At 38.5% G+C, this 23,014-nt stretch overlaps 1 long non-coding RNA gene across 2 annotated transcripts in view; it reads right to left on the minus strand.

Annotated features, from left to right (window-relative positions):
- Positions 1–23,014, minus strand: part of LOC115306747 — an 81,853-nt gene that overhangs the window by 8,652 nt on the left and 50,187 nt on the right. The window lies entirely within an intron of this gene.

The following is a 23,014-nucleotide window of genomic DNA, read 5'->3' on the forward strand; positions in this document are numbered from 1 at the left end:
AGAATCATCCATGTTGTCACAAATGGCAGGATATCCTTCTTTTTTATAGCTTAATAATATTCCAGTATGTGTGTGTGTGTGTGTGTGTGTGTGTGTGTGTGTGTGTACAAGCATGCATGCATGTGTGTTTATCACATCTCCTTTATTCATTCATCTGAATGGACACTTAGCTTGTTTCCATGAATCCTACAGAGAACACAATGACTATAAACCCATATGTTTCAATAATAACACTGAATGTAAATGGACTAAATGCTCCAATCAAAAGACATAGGGTATCAGAACGGATAAAAAAAAAAAAAAAGCAAGACCCATCTATTTGCTGTCTACAAGAAATTCATTTTAGACCTGAGGTCATCTTTAGATTGTAAGTGAGGGGATGGAGAAATATCTATCATGCTACTGGAAGTCAAAAGAAAGCTGGAGTAGCCATACTTAGACAAATTGGACTTTAAAGTAAAGGCAGTAACAAGAGATGAAGGAGGGTATTATTTAATAATTATAGGCCTATCCATTAGGAAGAGCTAACAATTATAAATGTCTAAACACCAAAATTTGGTAGCACCAAATATATAAAACAGTTAATCACAAACATAAGCAATCTTATTGATAAGAATGTGCTAATTGCAGTGCTAATTTAGTACTCCACTTACAGCAATGGATAGATCAAATAGACAGAAAAATCACTAAAGAAACAATGGACCTGACAATAAAAAATTAAAAAAAAAAAAGAAAAGAAACAATGGACCTGAATGACACATTGGACCAGATGGACTTGACAGATATATTTAGAATTCTACAGGGGTGCCTGGGTGGTTCAGCCGGTTGAGTGTCTGACTTCGACTCAGGTCATGATCTCCCATTTCGTGGGTTCAAGCCCTGTGTCAGGCTCTGTGCTGAACATTTGCTCAGAGCTGGGAGCCTCCTTCAGATTCTGTGTCCCTTTCTCTCTCTGCCCCTCCCCCGTTCACATTCTGTCTCTCAAAAATAAATAAATGTAAAAAAAAATTTTTAAAAAGAACTTTACATCTCAAAGCTATAGAATTCACTTTCTTCTTGAGTGCATATGGTACATTCTCCAAGATAGATTACATACTGGCTCACAAAGCAGCCCTCAATAAATATAAAAGAACTGAGGTCCTACCATGCATGCTTTCAGATCACAATGCTATGAAACTTGAAATCACAGGTAAAAGTCTGGAAAAACTCCAAAAGCATGCAGGTTAAAAACCACATTACTAAAGAATGAATGGGTCAACCAGGCAACTAGAGAAGAAATTTAAAAATATATAGAAACAAATGAAAATACAACAATCCAAACTCTTTGGGATGCAGCAAGGCAGTCCTAAGAGGAAACTACAGTGCAATCCAGGCCTATCTCAAAAAACTAGAAAAATCCCAAATACAAAACCTAATGGCACATCTAAAGGAGCTAGAAGCAGAGCAGCAAGAACAACCCAAAGCCAATAGAAGAGAAGCAATAAAGATCAAGGCAGAAATAAATCACATAGAATTCCAAAAAATAGTTGAACAGATCCATGAAACCAAGAGTTGAATTTTTTGAAAAAAAATCATAAATCTCTAACCAGGCTTCTCAAAAAAGATTCTTTGCCTTAAGTTTTTAACAATTAAATTATAATGAGTCTAGGCAGGGGTCTCTTTGGATTAATATTTTGGTGCCTTTTTGGTTTTTTGATTCTTTCCCCAGGTTTGGGAAGATGTTAGCCATTATTTTTTTGAAGACACTCTGCACCATTCATTCAATTTTCTCCTTATGGGATATCCATAATGGATATATTTGTCAACTATATTGTGTGCTATAAGTTTATGAAGCTATTTTTCCTCTTTAAGTTATTTTTTTCTTATTTATAGTTTATTGTCAAGTTGGTTTCCATATAACACCCTAGCTCTTCCCCACAAGTGTCCTCCTCCATGACCATCACACCCCTTAACCTGAACCTCTCCTCCTTCAGCCATCAGTTTGTTTTCAGCATTCTAGAGTATCTCATGATTTGTCTTCCTCCCTCTCCCTAATTATTTTCCCCCCTTAGGCTCCTGTTAGACCTATGAGTGAAAACATATGATATCTGTCCTCCTCCCCCTGACTAATTTCGCTTAGTATGACACCCTCAAGGTCCATCCATGTTGCTATGAGTGGCAAGATTTCATTCTTCCTCATTGCCAGGTAGTATTCCATTGTATATATAAACCACATCTTAGTCCATTCATCGGGAGATGGACATTTAGGCTCTTTCCATGATTTGGCTACTGTTGAAAGTGCTGCTGTGAACATTGGGGTACATGTACCCCTATGCATCAGCACTTCTGTATCCCTTGGGTAAATCCCCAGCAGTGCTATTGCTGGGTGGGAAGTTCTATTGGTAGTTTTTTTTTTTTTTTAGGATCCTCCACACTGTTTTCCAAAGCGGCTGTACCAGTTTACATTCCCACAAACAGTGTAGGAGGGTGCCCGTTTCTCCACATCCTCACCAGCATTTATAGTCTCTTGATTTGTTCATTTTAGCCAATCTGACTGCCTTGAGGTGGTATCTCAATGTGGTTTTGATTTGTATTTCCCTGATGATGAGTGACGCTGAGCATCATTTCATTGTCTGTTGGTCATCTGGATGCCCATCTTTGAAGAAGTGTCTATTTCTGTCTTCTGCCTATTTCTTCACCGGATTATTCGTTTTTTGGGTGTGGAGTTTGGTGAGTTCCTTGTAGATTTTGATACTGGCCCTAAATCTGATGTGTCATTTGCAACTATCTTTTCCCATTCCCTTGGTTGCCTGTTAGTTTCCTTGATTGTTTCCTTTGCAGTGCAGAAGCTTTTTATCTTGATGAGGTCCCGATAGTTTATTTTGGTTCTTGACCTCCTAGCCTTTGGGGATGTATCGAGTAGGAAACTGCTGCAGTTGAGGTCAAGAAGGCTGTTTCCTGCATTCTCCTCTAGGGTTTTGATGCTTTCCTGTCTCACATTCAGGTCCTTCATCCATTTTGAGTTTATTTTTGTGTATGGTGTAAGAAAAGGTCTAGTTTCATTCTTCTGCATGTTGCTATCTAATTCTCCAAGCACCATCTGCTAAAGAGGCTGTCTTTTTCCCATTGGATACTCTTTCCTGCTTTGTCAAAGATTAATCTGTGGGTCCAGTTCTGGGTTTTCTATTCAATTCCATTGGTCTATGTGTCTGGTTTTGTGCCAATAGCATACTGTCTTGATGATGACAGCTTTGTAGTAGAGGCTAAAGTCTGGGATTGTAATGCTTCCTGTTTTGGTTTTCTTCTTCAATATTACTTTAGCTATTCAGGGTTTTTGTGGTTCCACACAAATTTTAGGATAGTTTGTTCTATCTTTGTGAAGAATGTTGGTGCAATTTTGATTGGGATTGCATGAACGTGTAGATTGCTTTGGGTAATAATGACATTTTAAAAATGTTTATTCTTCTGATCCATGAGCATGGAATGTTTCTCCATTTCTTTGTGTCTTCTTCAATTCCTTTCATCAGTTTTCTATAGTTTTCATCGTACAGGTCTTTTACATCTTTGGTTAGGTTTATTCCTAGGTGTTTTATAATTTTCCATGCAATTGTAAATGGGATCAGTTTGTTGATTTCTCTTCCTGTTGCTTCATTATTGGTGATAAAAATGCAACCGATTTCTGTATATTGATTTTGTACCTTGTGACTCTGCTGAATTCATTGATCAGTTCTCATAGGCTTTTGGTGGAGTTGGTCATGTTTTCCATGTAGAGTATCATGTCATCTGCGAAACTTGACTTCTTTGCCGATTCTGATGCCTCTAATTTCCTTTTGTTGTCTGATTGCTGATGCTAGGACTTCCAGCACCATGTTAAACAAAAGTGGTGAGAGTGGACATCCCTGTCGTATTCCTGATTTCAGGGGGAAAGCTCTCAATTTTTCCCCAATGAGGATGATATTAGCTATGGGCTCTTCATAAATGGTTTTTATGATGTTTAAAAAAGTTCCTTCTTACCGACTTTCTTGAGGGTTTTTATTAAGAAAAGATGTTATATTTTGCCATGTGCTTTTTCTGCATCTATCGACAGGATCATATGGTTTTTATCTTTTCTTTTGTTAACGTGATGTATCACATTGATGGATTTGTGAATACTGAACCAGCCCTGTAACCCAGGAATGAATCCCACTTGATCATGATCGATAATTCATTTTATATGCTGTTGAACTCAATTTGCTAGTATCTTCTTATTTTTGCATCTGTATTCATTAAGGATATTAGCCTGTAGTTCTCTTTTTCTGCTGGGTCTCTGTCTGTTTTGGGAGTTAAATTGATGCTGGCTTCATAGAATCAGTTCGGAAGTTTTCCTTCTATTTCTAGTTTTTGGAATAGCTTGAGAAGAAGGGGTATTAACTCTGCTTTAAATGTCTGGTAGAATTCCCCTGGGAAGCCATTTGTACCGGGCTCTTATTCGTTGGGATATCTTTGATAACCGATACAAGTTTTTCACTGGTTATGGGTCTGTTGAGATTTCTATTTCTTTCTGTTTGTCTTTTGGTAGTGTGTGTTTGTGTGTTTGGAATTTGTCCATTTCTGCTGGTTGTCCAGTTTGTTTGGCATATAATTTTTCATAGTAATGATGATTGCTTGTATTTCTGAGGAATTGGTTATAATAGATCCATTTTCTTTCTTGATTTTGTTTATTTGGGTGTTCTCTCTTTTTTTCTGAGGAGCCTAGCTAGAGATTTATCAATTTTGTTAATTTTTTCAAAAAACTCTTGGTTTCATTGATCTGTTAACTGTTTTTTATTTTTTTGATTCTATATTGTTTATTTCTGCCCTGACCTTTATGATTTCTCTTCTTCTGCTGGGTTTGGGTGGCTTTTGCTGCTCCCCTTCTAGTTCCTTTAGGCGCTCTGTTAGATTTTAAATTTGCACTTTTTCTAGTTTGTTGAAATAGGCCTGGATTGCAATAAACTTACCTCTTAGGAATGCCTTTGCTGTGGCCCAGAGAGTTTGGATTGTTGTATTTTCGTTTTCATTTGTTTCCATACATTTTTTTATTTCTTCTCTAATTGCCTGATTGGTCCAATAATTCTTTGTTGGAAGCTATCTGAACTCACTGGTAGAGTGAAAATTCCTGGTGAGGGTGTGGGAAAGTTGCATGGTCTCTTGCCCACAGACAGCTCTCCAAATCTACCCTCTTGAAACTTTCATTTCTGCTTGGGCACCAAACCTCGGAGTGCTTTGCTGATTAGTGTCAGGAGCAGACTGTCCCCTCGCCCTGTCCCTGAGGCATGATTGCACCTGGTCAGAGAAAAGATGAGTAAACTAGATACACCCTAATGCAACTAAGGCAAGCAACATATAATTTTCCCTTAAGCAATTAACTGATAACTGACTACCTTCTGGGCCTGGATGCCTTTGTAAAAGTCACTACTGCAATAAAATGTATCAATCATCTTTGGGACTGTGAGAGCAAGCATATGTCTCCTGAAAATCCTGTTTTTCTGGGAACTTTCTCTTAGAGTTATAAACAGCCTAATGGCCCCTACTCATAAAAAATTGACCTTTACTAAACAATACTGTTTGCCTCTTGATGAAAGGTTGCTTCCTTAAGGCTAGACCTGAGGTTTTTAAAAAAAAAATGCCAATGACAACATGAGTGCCTGTAGCTAATTTTCTATGACAATCATTACTACTAAACTTGTAACTTCTGCAGAACCCATGTCCCAGAAAATTGTAAAAAGTATCTATGAGAAATCATTTACTGCTCTTTCTTGTCCTTGTATCTTTCACCATAAATAAAGCCTGAGAATCAGCAGAGCAGAGATGCCTGCCAGAAGGGCAGAAATGCCTGCCTGGTGATCCGAAAGAACCTCGAGGCTCTCTCACTCTCTCTCGCCAACACCATCCATCCTTCAGGGGAACCTGCTGGAGCTGGACTTGGCAATTCTTTAGTAGGGTGGTTTTAACCTCTACATTTTTGGAGGTTTTCCAGACTTTTCTTGTGATTGATTTCAACTTTCGTAGCATTGTGATCTGAAAGTGTGCATGGTATAATCTCAATTCGTTTATATTTATGGAGGGACACTTTATGACCCAGTATGGAATCTATCTGGGAGAATGTGCCATGTGCACTCAAGAAGAAGGTGAATTTCCTAGCTTCAGGATGCAGAGTTCTAAATATATCTATCAATTCCATCTGTTCCAATGTGCCATTCAGGTCCATTGTTTCCTTAGTGATTTTCTGTCTGGTTGATCTATCCATTGCTGTAAGTGGAGTATTAAAGTCCCCTGTAATTAGCACATTCTTATCAATAAGATTGTTTCTGTTTGTGATTGTTTTATGTATTTGGGTGCTCCTGAATTTGGCATGTAGGTGTTTATAATTATAGTCCTTTCTGATGGAGAGACCCTGTAATTATTACATAATATCCCTCCTCATCTTTTGTTACTGCCTTTACTTTAAAGTCCAATTTGTCCGATATAAGTATGGCTACTCTGGCTTTCTTTTGACTAGGGTGTCCAAGACCTGTCAGTATCCCAGCAGCATGGGAATTGCCCACATGAATGTTTAGGCTCCCAAAGAACTATCGTTCACCAGCTCCTTCAGCTTCCAATGTGAGCTAATTTGAAGCCCAATCTCCAGGCAGCACTTGGGCAAGTCAAGATATTAGATATGATGCAATCTAGAGCCTATCAGGAGTAAATTAGGAGCTGGGTGTTTTTGTCTATTTCCTCTGTGCCTACCCAGAGAGAATAACCTCTGGGGAGGCTTTTGTACCTATTTAGAGCCACCTCTCTTTTTTTTAGTGGTTTATTTTTGAAAGAGAAAGAGACAGAGCACGATTGGGGGAGGGGCAGAGAGAGAGAAAGAGAGAGAATCTGAAGCAGACTTCTGCTCTGAGCTGTCATCACAGAGCCAGACGTGGGGCCCAAACTTGCAAACCACAACATCATGACCTGAGTTGAAGTCAGACGCTTAACTGACTGAGCCACTCAGGTGTTCCAAGCTACTTTTTTTTAATTTCAAGTTTTTATTTAAACTCCACTTAGTAAACATAAATGGTAACACTAGTTTCAGGTGTACAGAGTTTAGCGATTCATCACTTACATGTATCACCCAGTGCTCATCACAAGTGCCCTCCTTAATACTCATTGCCTATTTAGCCCAGCCCCCATCCACCTCCCTTCATCAACCCTCAGTTTGTTCTCTATAGTTAAGAGTCTCTTATAATTTGCTTCACTCTCTTTTTTCCTCCTTCCCCTATGTTCATCTGTTTTATTTCTTAAATTCCACCTATGAGTGAAATAATATGGTATTTGTCTTTCTCTGACTTATTTCACTTATTGTAATACACTCTAGCTTCATCCATGTCATTGCAACTCTAGAATTACCTCTTTATATTGTGTATTCCTGGAAGGATTCATGAATACTGAGCCTTGCCAGCTCCCACAGCTAGGTGACTTAGAAGCTAGTCCCTCATATGGCAGCCTTAGAAGACGAGGTGCTAGATTTGTAGACAAGTTCCTTTTAGGGAGAAGCTGGTGTTATTAGTGGGGTTAACTGAGGAGAGAAGGCAGAGCATGTACCCACTAGCTCTTTTAGGTTTTGGGGAAGATCCCAGTGAGCTCCCACATATGGGTTGATTAGAAGCCAGAACGTTAGACAGCAGTTGGGAAAGTAAGCAGTCAAATCCCTCCAGGGAGATTGGAAGACAGGCATTTTGTCTGCTCCTTTTGTGCTGAGCCTGCGGGGATAGCTAGAAGAAATGCTCATGCGCCCATTTTAAAATTGCTTCTTTGTTTGTGGCCCTGTGAGATTCATGTACGCCAAGCCACAATGGCTCTCATAATGAAGTGATGTGGGGGTCCATCGCTTGAGTGGCAGCCTTAAAAACTGGGCACTAGATATATGGTCCAAATCTTTTGCTTCTCAGGCAGAAACTGAGAGTTGGGGATTCCCTCCTGATTGTAAGGGGCTATGCTGAGGGTAGGGTTTATTGTAAGAGTATCTCAATCCTTCCTACCCATTTCAATGTGACTCTTTTTTAATTCACTTAATGTGTAGAGATTGCTTGGCCAGTTTCCAGATTTCTCTCAGAAGTAACTGCCCTCTCTGAATGCATCCTTAGGAACATGGAAATTCACAAACTTCCCATCCCACCATCTTGGTGACATCACTTCTGACTCAATTTAATTTAGGGGCCAAAGTGTGTCCTACCTGTTCAGTAGGTATTGTGAAGTGATTCTTTGAACAGTAGCCCTTTGATCTTTGTTTAATAATTATGTTAAGAGAGGAGCTAAGATGGTGGAGAAGTAGGGGAACGCTGGGCTTTCCTCATCCCTCAAACACAGATATTGAGGTCAGATCACTTGGAACAGCCAGGAAATCAATCTTAGGGCTGGCAGAAGGATCACCACATTTGTAAGGAGACAACATGGCAGGTGCAAGGAGCATGGACGTGAATTGGGGGAGAGAAAAACAGCAGTGCTGCAGAGGGGAGGGAACCCTTTCCCTAGAGAGACAAAAGGGAGAGAAAGAGAGAGGGGCTAAGAGAGTATAGTGGGAGGTTTTCAAAAGAGGAAAACCTCTCCAGACCAAGGACTGGGGAGCCAGAGATACTGAGTGTCACAGGTTTTTTGTAAAAGTGTGGATCTCAAAATCTGAGGTTTTGGAAGTGTGCAACTTTGGAGTGAAGCTGTGCTGTGCACTCCTGAGTAGAAGGAGGCCACTGGCCTCAGAGTGCATACCATGGTGTAGGGATCTCTTGGGTCCCTGTGGGGAAAAAACATTCCCCTTCCTGGAGTACATTTAGAAGAGGGTATCTTGCTTCTCCAATCTTGATCCCTTTGGAATCAAGCTAATAGTTTGTTGTTTGTGTTTTCATTTCCTTCTCTCTCTCTCTCTCTCTTTCTCTCTCTCTCTCTCTCAGTAAGGCTTCCTTTTTCTTTTTCTATCACTTTTCTTTTTTCCCCTTGGAATCAGGCTTATTGGGTTTTGTTTTGTTTTGTTTTGTTTTGCTTGGTTTTCTTCGTTCCTCTCCTTTTCTCTTTCGGGGAAGGGGGATTTGGCTGGGTTTTTTTTCCTTTTCTTTCCTTTTTTTCCAGGCTTATTTTAACAAACAAATCAAAGCACACCTAGTTAAAGGTCCAAACACTCCCACCTGCTACAAGGAGGAACCCTGCAGAAGACTGGCCAGTGGGAATAAGTGGTCAAAACACAACAGCAGAGTACATACAGCATAGCATACACCAGAAACACTTCCTGAAGTGCTGGGCTCTGTACAGTGTACGATCCCTTTTTAATATAGCGTTACTTTCAGGAGCAGGAAACAACAAGCTTTCAATACAAGTTAAAGACAGAGGCTAAGCTAAAATGAAAAGACATTAAAATTCTCTCCAAAAGAAAGGTTAAGAAGAAATCATGGGGGCACCTGGTGGGTCACTCAGTTAAGCAATTGACTCTTGAATTTGGCTCAGGTCATGATCTCATGGTTCCTAGAACTGAGCCTTATGTTGGGCTCTGTGCTAATAGTGCAGAGCTTACTTAGCATTCTCTCTCTCTGTCCCTCCCCTGTTTGCATGTGTTCTCTCACTCTCAAAAATAAATAAATAAATAAACTTAAAAAAAAAGAAATCACAGCCAGGGACTTGTTCAAAACAGATATAAGCAATATATCTGAACAAAAATTAATTTTTAAATGTTTATTTATTTATTTTGAGAGATAGAGAGAGCAAGCAGGGGAGGGGGAGTGAGAGAGAGACACAGAGAGAGAGAGAGAGAGAGAGAGTGAGAGAGAGAGAGAGAGAGCAAGAGAGAGAGAGAGAGAATCCCAAACAGGTTCTGCACCATCAGCGTGGGACCTGATGTGGGGCTCAAACAGATGAACTGTGATCCAAAATCAAAGTCAGATGCTTAAACAATGAAACCACCCAAATCCCCCTGAACAAGAATTTAGCACAACAGTCATAAGACTACTGGCTGGGCTTCAAAACTAAACAAACAAAAACAAATAAGCAAACAAACAAAAATGGACACACCATAGAAACTCTTGCTGCAGAGATCAAAGTCAAAAATTAGGCAGGCTGAAATAAAAAATGCTACAAATGAGATGCAAAACTGATTGGATGTAATCATAATGAGGAATCAGAGAATATGTAATATAGAAGATAAAATTATGGATGATAATGATGCTGAAGCTGAAAATAAGAGGGAAAGAATACTATTAGATAATGAAGGGAGACTCAGGGAACTCAGCAACTCCATAAAATGAAACAATATCCATATCCCAGGAGTCCCAGAAGCACAGGAAAAAGGGAAAGAAGGATCATTTGAACAAATATTAGCTGAAAACTTCCCTAATGTGGGGAAGGAAACAGGCATTCAAGTCCAAGAGGCACAGAAAACTCCCATCAAAATCAACAAAAACAGATCAGTGCCACAATATATCACAATGAAACTTTCAATAAACAAAGATAAAGAGACAATTGTGAAAGCAGTTTGGGGAAAAAAGGACCTTAACCTACAAGAGTAGACACATAAGGTTAGCAGCATACCTGTCCACTGAAATTTGTCAAGTCTGAAGGGAGTGGCAGGAAATATTCAATGGGATGAATGGGGAAAATATGCAGCCAAGAATCCTTGATTTAGACAGGCTGCCATTCAGAGTAGAAGGAGAGATAAAGAGTTTCGCAGACAAAGAAAAACTAAAGAAATCTGAGACCACTAAACAAGCTCTGCATGTAAATGTAAGGTGGACTCTTTGGAGGGAAAAAAAGCAAAAGGAACAAAGACTAGAAAGGACCAGATAACATGACCCAAAACGCCAACTCTACAGGCAATACAATGGCACTTAATTCATATCTTCCAATAATCACTTTGTTGAATTGGACTAAAAGCTCCACTCAAAGGCACAGGGTATCAGACTAAATGGACTAAATGTAGTGGACTAATGCAAATGGACTAAAAGCTCTACCCAAAAGGCACAGGGTATCAGAATGGATAAAGAAAAACAAGATCCATCTATATGCTGTCTACAAGCTACTCATTATAGACCTAAAGACACCTGCAGGTTGAAAGTGAAGGGTTGGAAAACCACCTATCATGCTAATGGATGTCAACAGAAAGCCAGAAAAGCCATACTTATATCAGAAAACAAGATTTTAAACCAAAGACAGTAATAAAGGATGAAGAAGGACATTATATAATAATTAAGGGGTCTATTCATCTGATATAAGTATGGCTACCTGGCTTTCCATTCACTTCCAGTTGCATGATAGATATTTCTCCATCCCCTTACTTCTTTCCCTTTTTATAAAATTATACTTTATTGTCAAGTTATTTTCCATATAAACCCCAGTTCTCTTCCCCACAAGTGCCCTTCTCCATGACCATCATCCCCCTTCACCTGAACCTCTCCTCCTTCAGCCATCAGTTTGTTTTCAGTGTTCTAGAGTCTCTCATGATTTGCCTCCCTCCTTCTCCCTAACTCTTTTTCCCCCTTCTGTTCCCCACAGTCCTCTGTTAGGTTTCTCCTGTTAGACCTATGAGTGAAAACATATGGTATCTGTCCTTCTCCACCTGACTTATTTCGCTTAGCGTGACACCCTCAAGGTCCATCCACGCTGCTATGAATGGGCAGATTTCATTCTTTCTCATTGCCATTTGGTATTCCATTGTATATATAAATCACATCTTGATCCATTCATCAGTTAAGGGACATTTAGGCTCTTTCCATGATTTGGCTATTGTTGACAGTGCTGCTATGAACATTGGGGTACATGTGCCCCTATGCATCAGCACTTCTATATCCCTTGGGTAAATCCTCAGCAGTGCTATTGCTGGGTGGTAGAAAAGTTTTATTGATAGTTTTTTGAGGAACCACCACAGTTTTCCTGAGTGCCAATTTACATACATTCCCATGAACACTGTAGGAGGGTGCCCGTTTCTCCACATCCTCACCAGCATTTATAGTCTCTTGATTTGTTCATTTTAGCCAATCTGACTGCCTTGAGGTGGTATCTCAATGTGGTTTTGATTTGTATTTCCCTGATGATGAGTGATGCTGAGCACCATTTCATTGTCTGTTGGTCATCTGGATGCCCATCTTTGGAGAAGTGTCTATTCATGTCTTCTGCCCATTTCTTCACGGGGTTATTTGTTTTTCGGGTGTGGAGTTTGGTGAGTTCCTTATAGGTTTTGGATACTAGCCCTTTATCCAATATGTCATTTGCAACTATCTTTTCCCATTCCCTTGGTTGCCTGTTAGTTTCCTTGATTGTTTCCTTTGCAATGCAGAAGCTTCTTATCTTGATGAGGTCCCGAGAGTTTATTTTGGTTCTTGACCTCCTTGCCTTTGGGGATGTATCGAGTAGGAAACTGCTGCAGTTGAGGTCAAGGAGGCTGTTTCCTGCATTCTCCTCTAGGGTTTTGATGCTTTCCTGTCTCACATTCAGGTCCTTTATCCATTTTGAGTTTATTTTTGTGTATGGTGTAAGAAAGTGGTCTAGTTTCATTCTTCTGCATGTTGCTGTCCAGTTCTTCTAGCACCACCTGCTAAAGAGGCTGGGTTTTTTTTCCCATTGGATACTCTTTCCTGCTTTGTCAAAAATTAATTGGCCATACATTTGTGGGCCCAGTTCTGGGTTCTCTATTCTATTCCATTGGTCTATGTGTCTGTTTTCGTGCCAATACCATACTGTCTTGATGATGACAGTTTTGTAGTAGAGGCTAAAGTCTGGGATTGTGATGCCTCCTGTTTTGGTTTTCTTCCTCAATATGACTTTGGCTATTCGGGTTTTTTTTTGTGTGTGTGTGTGGTTCCATACGAATTTGAGGATAGTTTGTTCTAGCTTTGAGAAGAATGTTGGTGCAATTTTGATTGGGATTGCATTGAATGTGTACATTGATTTGGGTAATAATGACATTTTAACAATGTTTAATCTTTTGATCCATGAGCATGGAATCTTTTTCCATTTCTTTGTGTCTTCTTCAATTTCTTTCATTAGCTTTCTATAGTTTTCATCGTATGGGTCTTTTACATCTTTGGTTAGGTTTATTCCTAGGTATTTTATGGTTTTTCGTGCAATTGTGAATGGAATCAGTTTGTTGATTTTTCTTTCTGTTGCTTCATTATTGGTGAATAAATATGCAACCAATTTCTGTATGTTGATTTTGTATCCTGCGACTTTGCTAAATTCATGGATCAGTTCTAGTAGGCGTCTGGTGGAGTTGGTCATGTTTTCCATGTAGAGTATCATGTGTTTGGCGACAAGTGAAAGTTTCACTTCCTCTTTGCCAATATTGATGCCCTTTATTTCCTTTTGTTGTCTGATTGCTGCTGCTAGGACTTCCAGCACTATGTTGAACAACAGTGGTGAGAGTGGACATCCCTGTCATGTTCCTGATCTCAGAGGGAAAGCTCTCAGTTTTTCCCCATGGAGGATGATATTAGCTATGGGCTTTTCATAAATGGTTTTTATGATGTTTAAAGAAGTTCCTTCTATCCTGACTTTGTCGAGGGTTTTTATTAAGAAAGGATGTTCTATTTTGTCAAGTGCTTTTTCTGCATCTATCGACAGGATCATATGGTTTTTATCTTTTCTTTTGTTAACGTGATGTATAACATTGATGAATTTGTGAATACTGAACCAGCCCTGTAACCCAAGAGTGAATTTCACTTGATCATGATGGATAATACTTTTTATATGCTGTTGAATTCGATTTGCTAGTATCTTGTTATTTTTGCATTAAGGTTATTGGCCTGTTGTTCTCTTTTTCTGTTGGGTCTTTGTCTGGTTTGGGAATTAAAGTGATGCTGGCTTTGTAGAATGAGTTCGGAAGTTTTCCTTCTATTTCTATGTTTTGAAATAGCTTGAGAAGAATAGGTATTAACTCTGCTTTAAATGTCTGGTAGAATTCCCCTGGGAAGCCATCTCGCCCTTGACTCTTATTCATTCGGAGATTTCTGATAACTGATTTGATTTCTTCACTGGTTATGGTTCTGTTCACATTTTCTATCTTTTCCCGTTTGAATTTTGGTAGTGCATGTATGTTTAGGAATTTTTCCATTTCTTCTAAATTGCCCAGTTTGAGCAATTTTTCATAGTAATGTCTGATGATTTCTTGTCTTTCTGATATTGGTTGTAACAGATCCATTTTCATTCATGATTTTGTCTTTGGGTGTTCTATCTTTTTTTTTTCCTAAGGAGCCTGGCTAGAGGTTTATCAATTTTGTTTATTTTTTCAAAAAATCAACTCTTGGTTTCATTGATCTGTTCAACTGTTTGTTTTTTTTTTGGATTCTATATTGTTTATTTCTGCCCTGATGTTTATTATTTCTCTTCTTCTGCTGGGTTTGGGGTGCTCTTGCTATTCCTCTTCTAGTTCTTTTAGGCGCACTGTTAATTTTTGAATTTGCGCTTTTCCTAATTTTTTGAAATAGGCCTGAGTTGCAATATACTTTCCTCTTAGGACTGCCTTTGCTGCATCCCAGAGAGTTTGGATTGTTGTATTTTCATTTTCATTTGTTTCCATATATTTTTTTATTTCTTCTCTAATTGCGTGATGGGCCCAATCATTCTTTAGTAAGGTGGTTTTTAACCTCCACATTTTTGGGGGTTTTCCAGACTTTTTCCTGGGATTGGTTTCAGGTTTCATAGCACTGTGATCTGAAAGTGTGCATGGTATAATCTCAATTCATTTATATTTATGGAGGGACACTTTATGACCCAGTATGGAATCTATCTGGGAGCATGTGCCATGTGCACTCAAGAAGAAGGTGAATTTCCTAGCTTCAGGATGGAGAGTTCTAAATATATCTATCAATCCCATCTGTTCCAATGTGACATTCAGGTCCATTGTTTCTTTAGTGATTTTCTGTCTGGTTGATCTATCCATTGCTGTAAGTGGAGTATTAAAGTCCCCTGCAATTAGCACATTCTTATCAATAGATCAATAGATCAATAGCAATCATAAGATTGCTTATGTTTGTGATGAATTGTTATGTGTATTTGAGTGCTCCCAAATTCAGTGCATAGATGTTTATAATTGTTAGCTTTTCCTGATGGAGTGACCCTGTAATTATTATACAATGTCCTTCTTCATCTTTTGTTACTGCCTTTACTTTGAAGTCCAGTTTGTCCGATATAAGCATGGCTACTCTGGCTTTCTTTGACTACCAGTCGCATGATAGATATTTCTCCATCCCCTTACTTTCATTGTGAAGATATCTGCATGTCTAAAATGAGTCTCTTGTAGACAGCAAATAGATGGGTTTTGTTTTTTTATCCATTCTGCTACCCTGGGTCGTTTGGTGGGAGCATTCAGTCCATTTACATTCAGTGTTATTATTGAAAAATATGGGTCTAGATTCATAGTGTTCTCTGTAGGGTTCATGCTTGTAGTCATGTATCTGGTACCTTGTATTCCTTGCAACATTTCCCTTATAGAGTCCCTCTTAGGATTTCTTGTAGGGCTGGTTTGGTGGTCATGAATTCTCTCAATTTTTGTTTAATTGGCATAACCTTTATCTCTCCTTCTATTTTGAATGACAGGCTCACTGGATAAAGAATTCGTGGCTGCATATTCTTCTTGTTCATCACATTGAAGATTTCCTGCCATTCCTTTCTGGCCTGCCAAGTTTCAGTAGATAGGTCTGTAATCACTCTGATAGGTTTCCCTTTGTATGTTAAGGCCCTTTAATCCCTAGCTGCTTTCCGAATTCTCTTTACCTTTGTATTTTGCCAGTTTCACTATGATATGTCATGTTGAAGTTCGATTCATAGTATAAGGTCTTAAGGGGGTTTATTGCGTCCCTTGGATTTCAATGTCTATTTCCTTACCTAGATTGGGGAAGTGCTTGGCTATAATTTGATCAATCACCCCTTCAGGACCTTTTTCTTTTTCTTTTTCTTCTTCTTCAGGAATTCCTATGATATGGATATTGTTCCATTTGACTGTATCACTCAGGTCTCGAATTATCCTTTCGTGCACCTTTACCAATTTCTCTTTCTTTTTCTCGGCTTCCTCTTTTGCTGTAACTATGTCTTCTCATTCACCTATTCTCCTCTCTGCTTCTTTAATCCATGCAGTGGAGGCCATTTTATAATGCACCTCATTTATAGCACTTTTTAACTCATCACAATCTTTTTGAAGGTCCCTAATATTTGTATCAATAGCTTCTCTGTTGGCTTCTATGTTTTCAAGTCCAGCGATTAATTTTATAACAATTGTTCTAAATTCTTGCTCAATTATGTTGCTTATATCTGTTTTGAGCAGTTCTGTGGCTGTGACTCCTTCCTGGAATTTCTTTAGAGGAGGGTTCTTCCATTTCGTCATTTTGGCTAGCATTCTGTGTTCTGTCGGTTTTAAAAGCTTATTATTCACTATGCATCTGTGAGTACTGCTCTATTAAAAAAAAGGTTCATTGACTGTCCAGGGCCTGTCTGTTCAGGAAGTGTTCTTTTAATGGTGTCCGTTGGTCTCTCTTGTTGTGCCTTTGATTATTTTATATCCATACCCAGTGATATTTGGGACTCTCCACCATGTGTACTTTGGCTTGTTTCTTGACATAGCCTTGAAAAGGAAAACAGGCAGACAAACACAGGGATCCAAAGCATGAAAATGTACAGACAAATCAAACAAACGAGCCAACCAAAAGGGGAAAGGAAAAAAAGAAAAGAAATGAAAAAAAGAACGAAAAGAAGAAAGGGAAGGACAAAAACAACAAAAGACAAAGGACAGTCTAAAAGCATAAAACCAGAAATTCCAGCTACAAATAAAGAGTAGAGTAGAGGCAGTGCTGTTGGAAGAGCATATACAAAGAGGGAAGTGACAGAGGTGTGGAGGAAGTGAAACTGATCATTGACCACACAGGGAACCCAAAAGGCTATGAGGCTATCTTCTTAGTGGACTCTCCTCTTTTCCCCCCAGTCTCTTGCAGATCAGAGTACTGGGGCTTCAGTCCTTCTTTGTTTGATAGATGTGGGTGGGCAAAAAATACAGAACTCCCTACTTCTCTGCCATCTTGCCTCCTTTCCCCAAGAGGTCCACTCATCAAGAAGATATAAATATTTATGCTCCCAATGTGGGAAACCCCAATATATAACTCAATAAGAAATATAAATAAACTCGTTGATAATAATACAATAATAGTAGAAAACTTCGACATCCCACTTCCAGAAATGGAGAGATCATCAAAGCAGAAGATCAAGAAGGAAAACATGTCTTTAAATGACACACTTGACCAGATGGACTTAACATATGTATTCAGAACACTTCATCCTAAAGAGGTAGAATACACATTCATCTCAAATGCACATGGAACATTCCCCAGAACAGATCATTTACTGGGTCACAAATCAGCCCTCAACAATTGTAAAAAAATCAAGATCATACCTGAATATTTTTGGATCACAATGTTGTGAAACTTGAAGTCAACCACAGAAAAAAATTTGGAAAGCCCTCAAATGTATGGAGGTTAAAGAACATCCTAATATAGAATGAATTAGCTAACCAGGAAATTAAAGAAGAAAAATTTAAATGTATGGATCCAAATGAAAAAGGAAACTCAACAGTCCAAACCCCTTGGGATGCAGCAAATGAAGTCCTAAGAGGGAAGTATATTGCAATTTAGGCCAACCTCAAAAGGCAAGAAAGGTCCCAAATATAAAACCTGACCTTACACTTAAAGGAGCTAGAAAAGGAACAGCAAATAAAACCTGAAGTCAGCAGAAGGAGGGAAGTAATAAAGATTAGAGCGGAAATAAATGAAACAGAAACCACAACAACAACAACAACAGCAATGACAGAATAGATCAACAGAACTAAGGGACAGTTCTTTGAAAGAATAAATGAAATTGATAAGCACTTAGCAAGACTTATCAAAAACAAAAGAGAAAAGACCCAAATAAGTAAAATCACAAATGAAAGAGAGATCACAACACCACAGAAATACAAACAATTATAAGAATATTATGAAAAACCACATGCCAACAAACTGGGCAATCTGAAGGAAATAAACAAATTCCTAGAAACTCACAAACTAACGAGACTGAAATAAGAATAAACAGAGAATTTGAATAGACCCATAACCAGAAAGAAATTGAATCAGTATTCGAAAATCTAATAAACAAGAGTTTGGGCCAGATGGCTTTCCAGCAGAATTCTACCAGACATTTAGGAAAGTTAATACCTATTCTTCTCAAATTTTTCAAAAAAATAGAAATGGTAGCAAAACTTCCAGACTTATGCTATGAGGCCAGCACTACCTTGATTCCAAAGCCAGACAAAGACCCTACTAAAAAGGAGAATCACAGGTCAATATCCCTGATGAACATGGATGCAAAAATTCTCAACAAGATACTATCAAATCAAGTCCAACAGTACATGGAAAGAATTATTCACCATGATCAAATGGGATTTATTCCTTGTCTGCAGGAGTGGTTCAATATCCACAAATCATTGTGATACACCACATTAATAAAAGGAAGGATAAGAACCATATGATCCTGTAAATGGATGCAGAAAAAAAACATGTGACAAAATTCAGCATCCATTCTTGATAAAAACCCACAACAAAGTAGGAATAGATGGAACATGCCTCAACATCATAAATTCCATATACAAAAGACCCACAGCTAATACCATTTGCAATGGGGGAAAACTGATAGCCTTTCCCCTACTGCCAGGAACAGGACAAGGATGTCCACTCTCACCATTATCATTTAATATGGTTCTGGAAGTCTTAACCTCAGCAATCAGACTACAAAAAGAAATAAAGGGCATATAAATCAGCAAGAAAGAAGCCAAACTTTGACTGTTTGCAGACAACATAATACTCTATGTAGAAAACCCAAAAGACTCCACCAAATAACTGCCAGAATTGATACATGAATTCAGCAAAGTTATAGGATATAGTAATCAATGTGCAGAAACCTGTTGCATTTCTATACACCAGTAATGAAGCAGGAGAAAAAGAAACCAAAGAATTGATCCCATTTGCAATTACACCAAAACCAGTAAGATACCTAGGAATAAACCTAACTAAAGAGGTAAAAGGTCTGTACTCTGAAAACTATAGAACACTTTGAAAGAAATTATAGATGACCCAAAGAAATGCAAAAACATTCCATAGTCCTGGATTGGAAGAACAAACATTGTTAAAATGTCTATACTACCCAAAGCAATCTACACATTTAATGCAAACCCTGTCAAAATACCATCAGCATTTTTTGCAGAGCCAGAACAAACAATCCTAAAATTTGTATGGAACCACAAAAGGCCCCCAATAGCCAAAGCAATCCTGAAAAAGACAACAAAACTAGAGGCATCATGATTCTGGATTTCAAGCTATATTGCAAATCTGTAGTCATAAAGACAGTATTGTACTGACACATAAACAGACCTATAGATAAATGGAACAGAACAGAAAACCCAGAATTGGACCCACAACTATATGGTCAACTAATCTTCAACAAAGCAGGAAAGAATATCCAATGGAAAAAAAATACCAACTCTTCAGCAAATGGTGTTGGGAAAACTGGACGGCGACATGGAGAGGAATGAAATGGGATCACTTTCTTACACCATACACAAAAATAAATTCAAAATAGATGAAAGACCTAAATATGAGACAGGAAACCATCAAAATCCTTGAGGAGACACAGGCAGCAACCTTTTTGACCTTAGCTGATACAACTTCTTACTAGACACACCGCAGAAGGCAAGGGAAACAAAAGCAAATATGAACTATTGGGACTTCACCAAGATAAAAAGCTTCTGCACAACAAAGGAAACAATGAACAAGACTAAGAGGTGGCCTACAAGGTGGGAAAGGTATTTGCAAATGACACATTTGATAAAGGATTAGTATCTAAAATCTATAAAGAACTTATTAAACTCAATACCCAAAAAGACAAACAACCCAGTGAAGAAATGGGCAGAAGACATGAAGACAGAGTTTCCAAAGAAGACATCCAGATGGATAACAGACATACAAAAAGATATCCAACATCACTCATCATCAGGGAAATACAAAGCAAAACCATGAGATACCACCTCACACCTTAGAATGGCTAAAATTAACAACACAAAAATAGCAGGCTTTGGTGAGGATATTGCATTGTTGGTGGGAATGCAAACTGGTGCAGTCACTTTGGAGAACAGCATAGAAGTTCCTCAAAAAACTAAAAATAGAACTACCCTAGTATCCAGCAATTGCACTATTAGGTATTTACCCAAAGGATACAAAATATGTATTTTAAGGGGTACATGCACCCAATGTTTATAGCAGCATTATCAACAATAGCTAAACTATGAAGAGAGCCAAAATGTCCATCAGCTGATGAATGGATAAAGAAAATGTGATATATATATATATATATATGTGTGTGTGTATATATATATATATATATATATATATATATGTTTGTGTGTGTGTGTGTATGGATAAAGATAATGTAATATGTGTGTGTTAGAATATTGCTTAGCCATCAAAAAGAATAAAATCTTGCCATTTGCAACAACATGGTTGGAGGTAGAATGTATTATGATAAGCAAATAAGTCAATCGGAGAAAGAAAAAAGTCATATGATTTTATCATATGTGGAACTGAAGAAACAAAAGAGATGAACAAATGGGAGGTGGGGTAGAGAAGAGAGGGAAACAAACCACAAGAGACTCTTAATTATACAGAACAAACAGGGTTGATGGAGGGAGATAGGTGGGAGATGGGCGAGGTGGGTGACAGGTACTGAGGGAAGTTGTTAGGATGAGCACTGGGTGTCGTATATAAGTGATGAATCACGAGTTCTATTCCTCAAACCAACTTTGCATTGTATATTAACTAAAATTTAAATTAAAAAATTATGTTACCACATTATGCACATGAATATTTGATATTAAGGGTATATGATCCTGGGGGGGGGGGGTTCTTAAGAGAAAGATTGGATAGTGGTAGCATTTTCCCTCATAGAAACCCCAAGAAAGTGAGAACAGTGTTATCTTTCTTGAAATGGGTCAATTTCCACCCCTATAATCATCCTGCCATAAACAAAATTTTCTGTTTAATTGCAGAAGTTAAACTAGAGGGTCTATCAGTTGGAAGACATTGAGAGGGTATAGTGGGGGCACCCACTCTATTTCCTACTCTTCCTTCTTTCCTTTATTCCTTTCTTATCTCTTAAAAAATTTTTTTCCTTGAAGAAAATTCCAGGAATGGGAAGTAGTGATGTCAAAAAGAACAAATTCTCCTGCTTTTTCATATGGATTTCTCATGTCCTTTCCCCATGCTGGGAGCACAAAACAGACGTGTTAAACTCTCCACAATTTTCTCATTTGAACAACAGCAATATACACTAACTGATCACCTACTATGTGCAAGGGACTATTCTAGGAATTTATGCAAATACTGAAATACAGATCCCTTGGGGAGCCTACATCCCAAGGACTAGCTATTAATATAAAATAAAACACATCCATAACACTATAAACACTGTGGGGTAGGGCAGTGTGGGGTACTCTCCTGTACACTGTGGAGCTGGACTCCGCATGAAAACCCCAGCTCTGCTTGTGTCAGCTCTGTAAGGTGGAGAAAATTATTTGACCTCTCTGTGCCACAGAATCCTTATCTCTAAAATGAGGGTAAATGACAGTTCCCAAACTATAGATTTCTTTCAAGAATCAGATGAATGAGAAAATATAAATGAACAACTTGGGGAAATGTCTAGCACATATTATACATTCCAAAAATATTACTTGTAAATTTTAGTATTAAGCACCAGGACAGATACAACATGGACTGAAGGTTATCATTACATGAGGCGGGGCAGGGAACGGTTAGCAAATTGGGTGGGACAGAGCTATAAGGTTTCCAGAGTATAATTTACACGTTGGATTCATAACAATTGGGTGCCAATCTAGCATCTGCCCCTGATATATGTGCAGTGGTTCTAGTTTCAGGAATCTCAGTCGCAGGCAAAGGAAATATACATTTCTACTGGTGAGAGTCCCAATATTGACATCAGTTGAACCCCTTCCACTGGATTACCGGGTCGGCAGATACAAAGTACCCTTTTCACCTTCCACATTAAACATGCTGACTATAGAAAGCTGAAGTGGTTTACAGTAAAGGAAAGAATATTTCCACTAAACATCTGTACATGCATAATGCATGTATTCCATAATTCTTTATTTAATAAAACATTTATATACACTTACCATGTACCAGGAGCTTGTCTAAGCAATTTCTGTCTAAGCCATTATTATTATTATGTATATTTAAATTAATAAAAGATATAACCTCATTTCAGTTTCTCAGCTAGAAAAAAACACTGTTCCCACACTAATTATGAGAAAAGGTTGGATAAACTACAACTCCTACATTTTTCTGGAGCTCATTAAGGATCTGTAGGCACAGGGCAACCCACCAGCCTGGATAAGCACTTCTTCAGTAAAAAGAGACCCATGGATTGTGTCACTTGTGGCAGAGCAAGGGGAAAACTTACTATTTCTCTAGACCCTACAGAGTAAGTGCCATTATTTACTCCTCTTTCTAGATAGAACAGAGGCATGGAAAGAGGAAAAAATTTGTCCAAGGTCCTACAGTAGGTAAGTGGGGCCAGTCGGGATCTCAACCATGTTAGTTTGGCCCCACCGTCCTCTCTCTGAGCCAGCACCCAGCACCTAGAGGAAAACACATAAAGAGACTGATGGCCAGTGCTTCTGAATCTTTCTTCTTGTATCTGGTCCCAAAGTATGTGAGAAGATTTATATGTCTGGTTTTTTTTTCATGCAATAGAGCAAGGATAACCACCAAAGAGTTAAGGAAGAGTATGCAAAATTCTTATACCTGATACAACAACACTTGGCAGCTGGGGAACCAACTTAAGGAGTTAAGAGACTAGTTTAAGATACAAGGGTGGTGAGAAGATGGAAGGACAGCATGGAAGTTTTCTTTTCTTCATCTCTCATCCCTGAAATACAGCCAGATCAACACTAAACCATCCTGCGCACCTAGAAAACTGATTTGAG

The sequence above is a fragment of the Suricata suricatta genome, chromosome 11 (assembly GCF_006229205.1).
Source record: "Suricata suricatta isolate VVHF042 chromosome 11, meerkat_22Aug2017_6uvM2_HiC, whole genome shotgun sequence".
Classification (NCBI taxonomy): Eukaryota; Metazoa; Chordata; class Mammalia; order Carnivora; family Herpestidae; genus Suricata; species Suricata suricatta.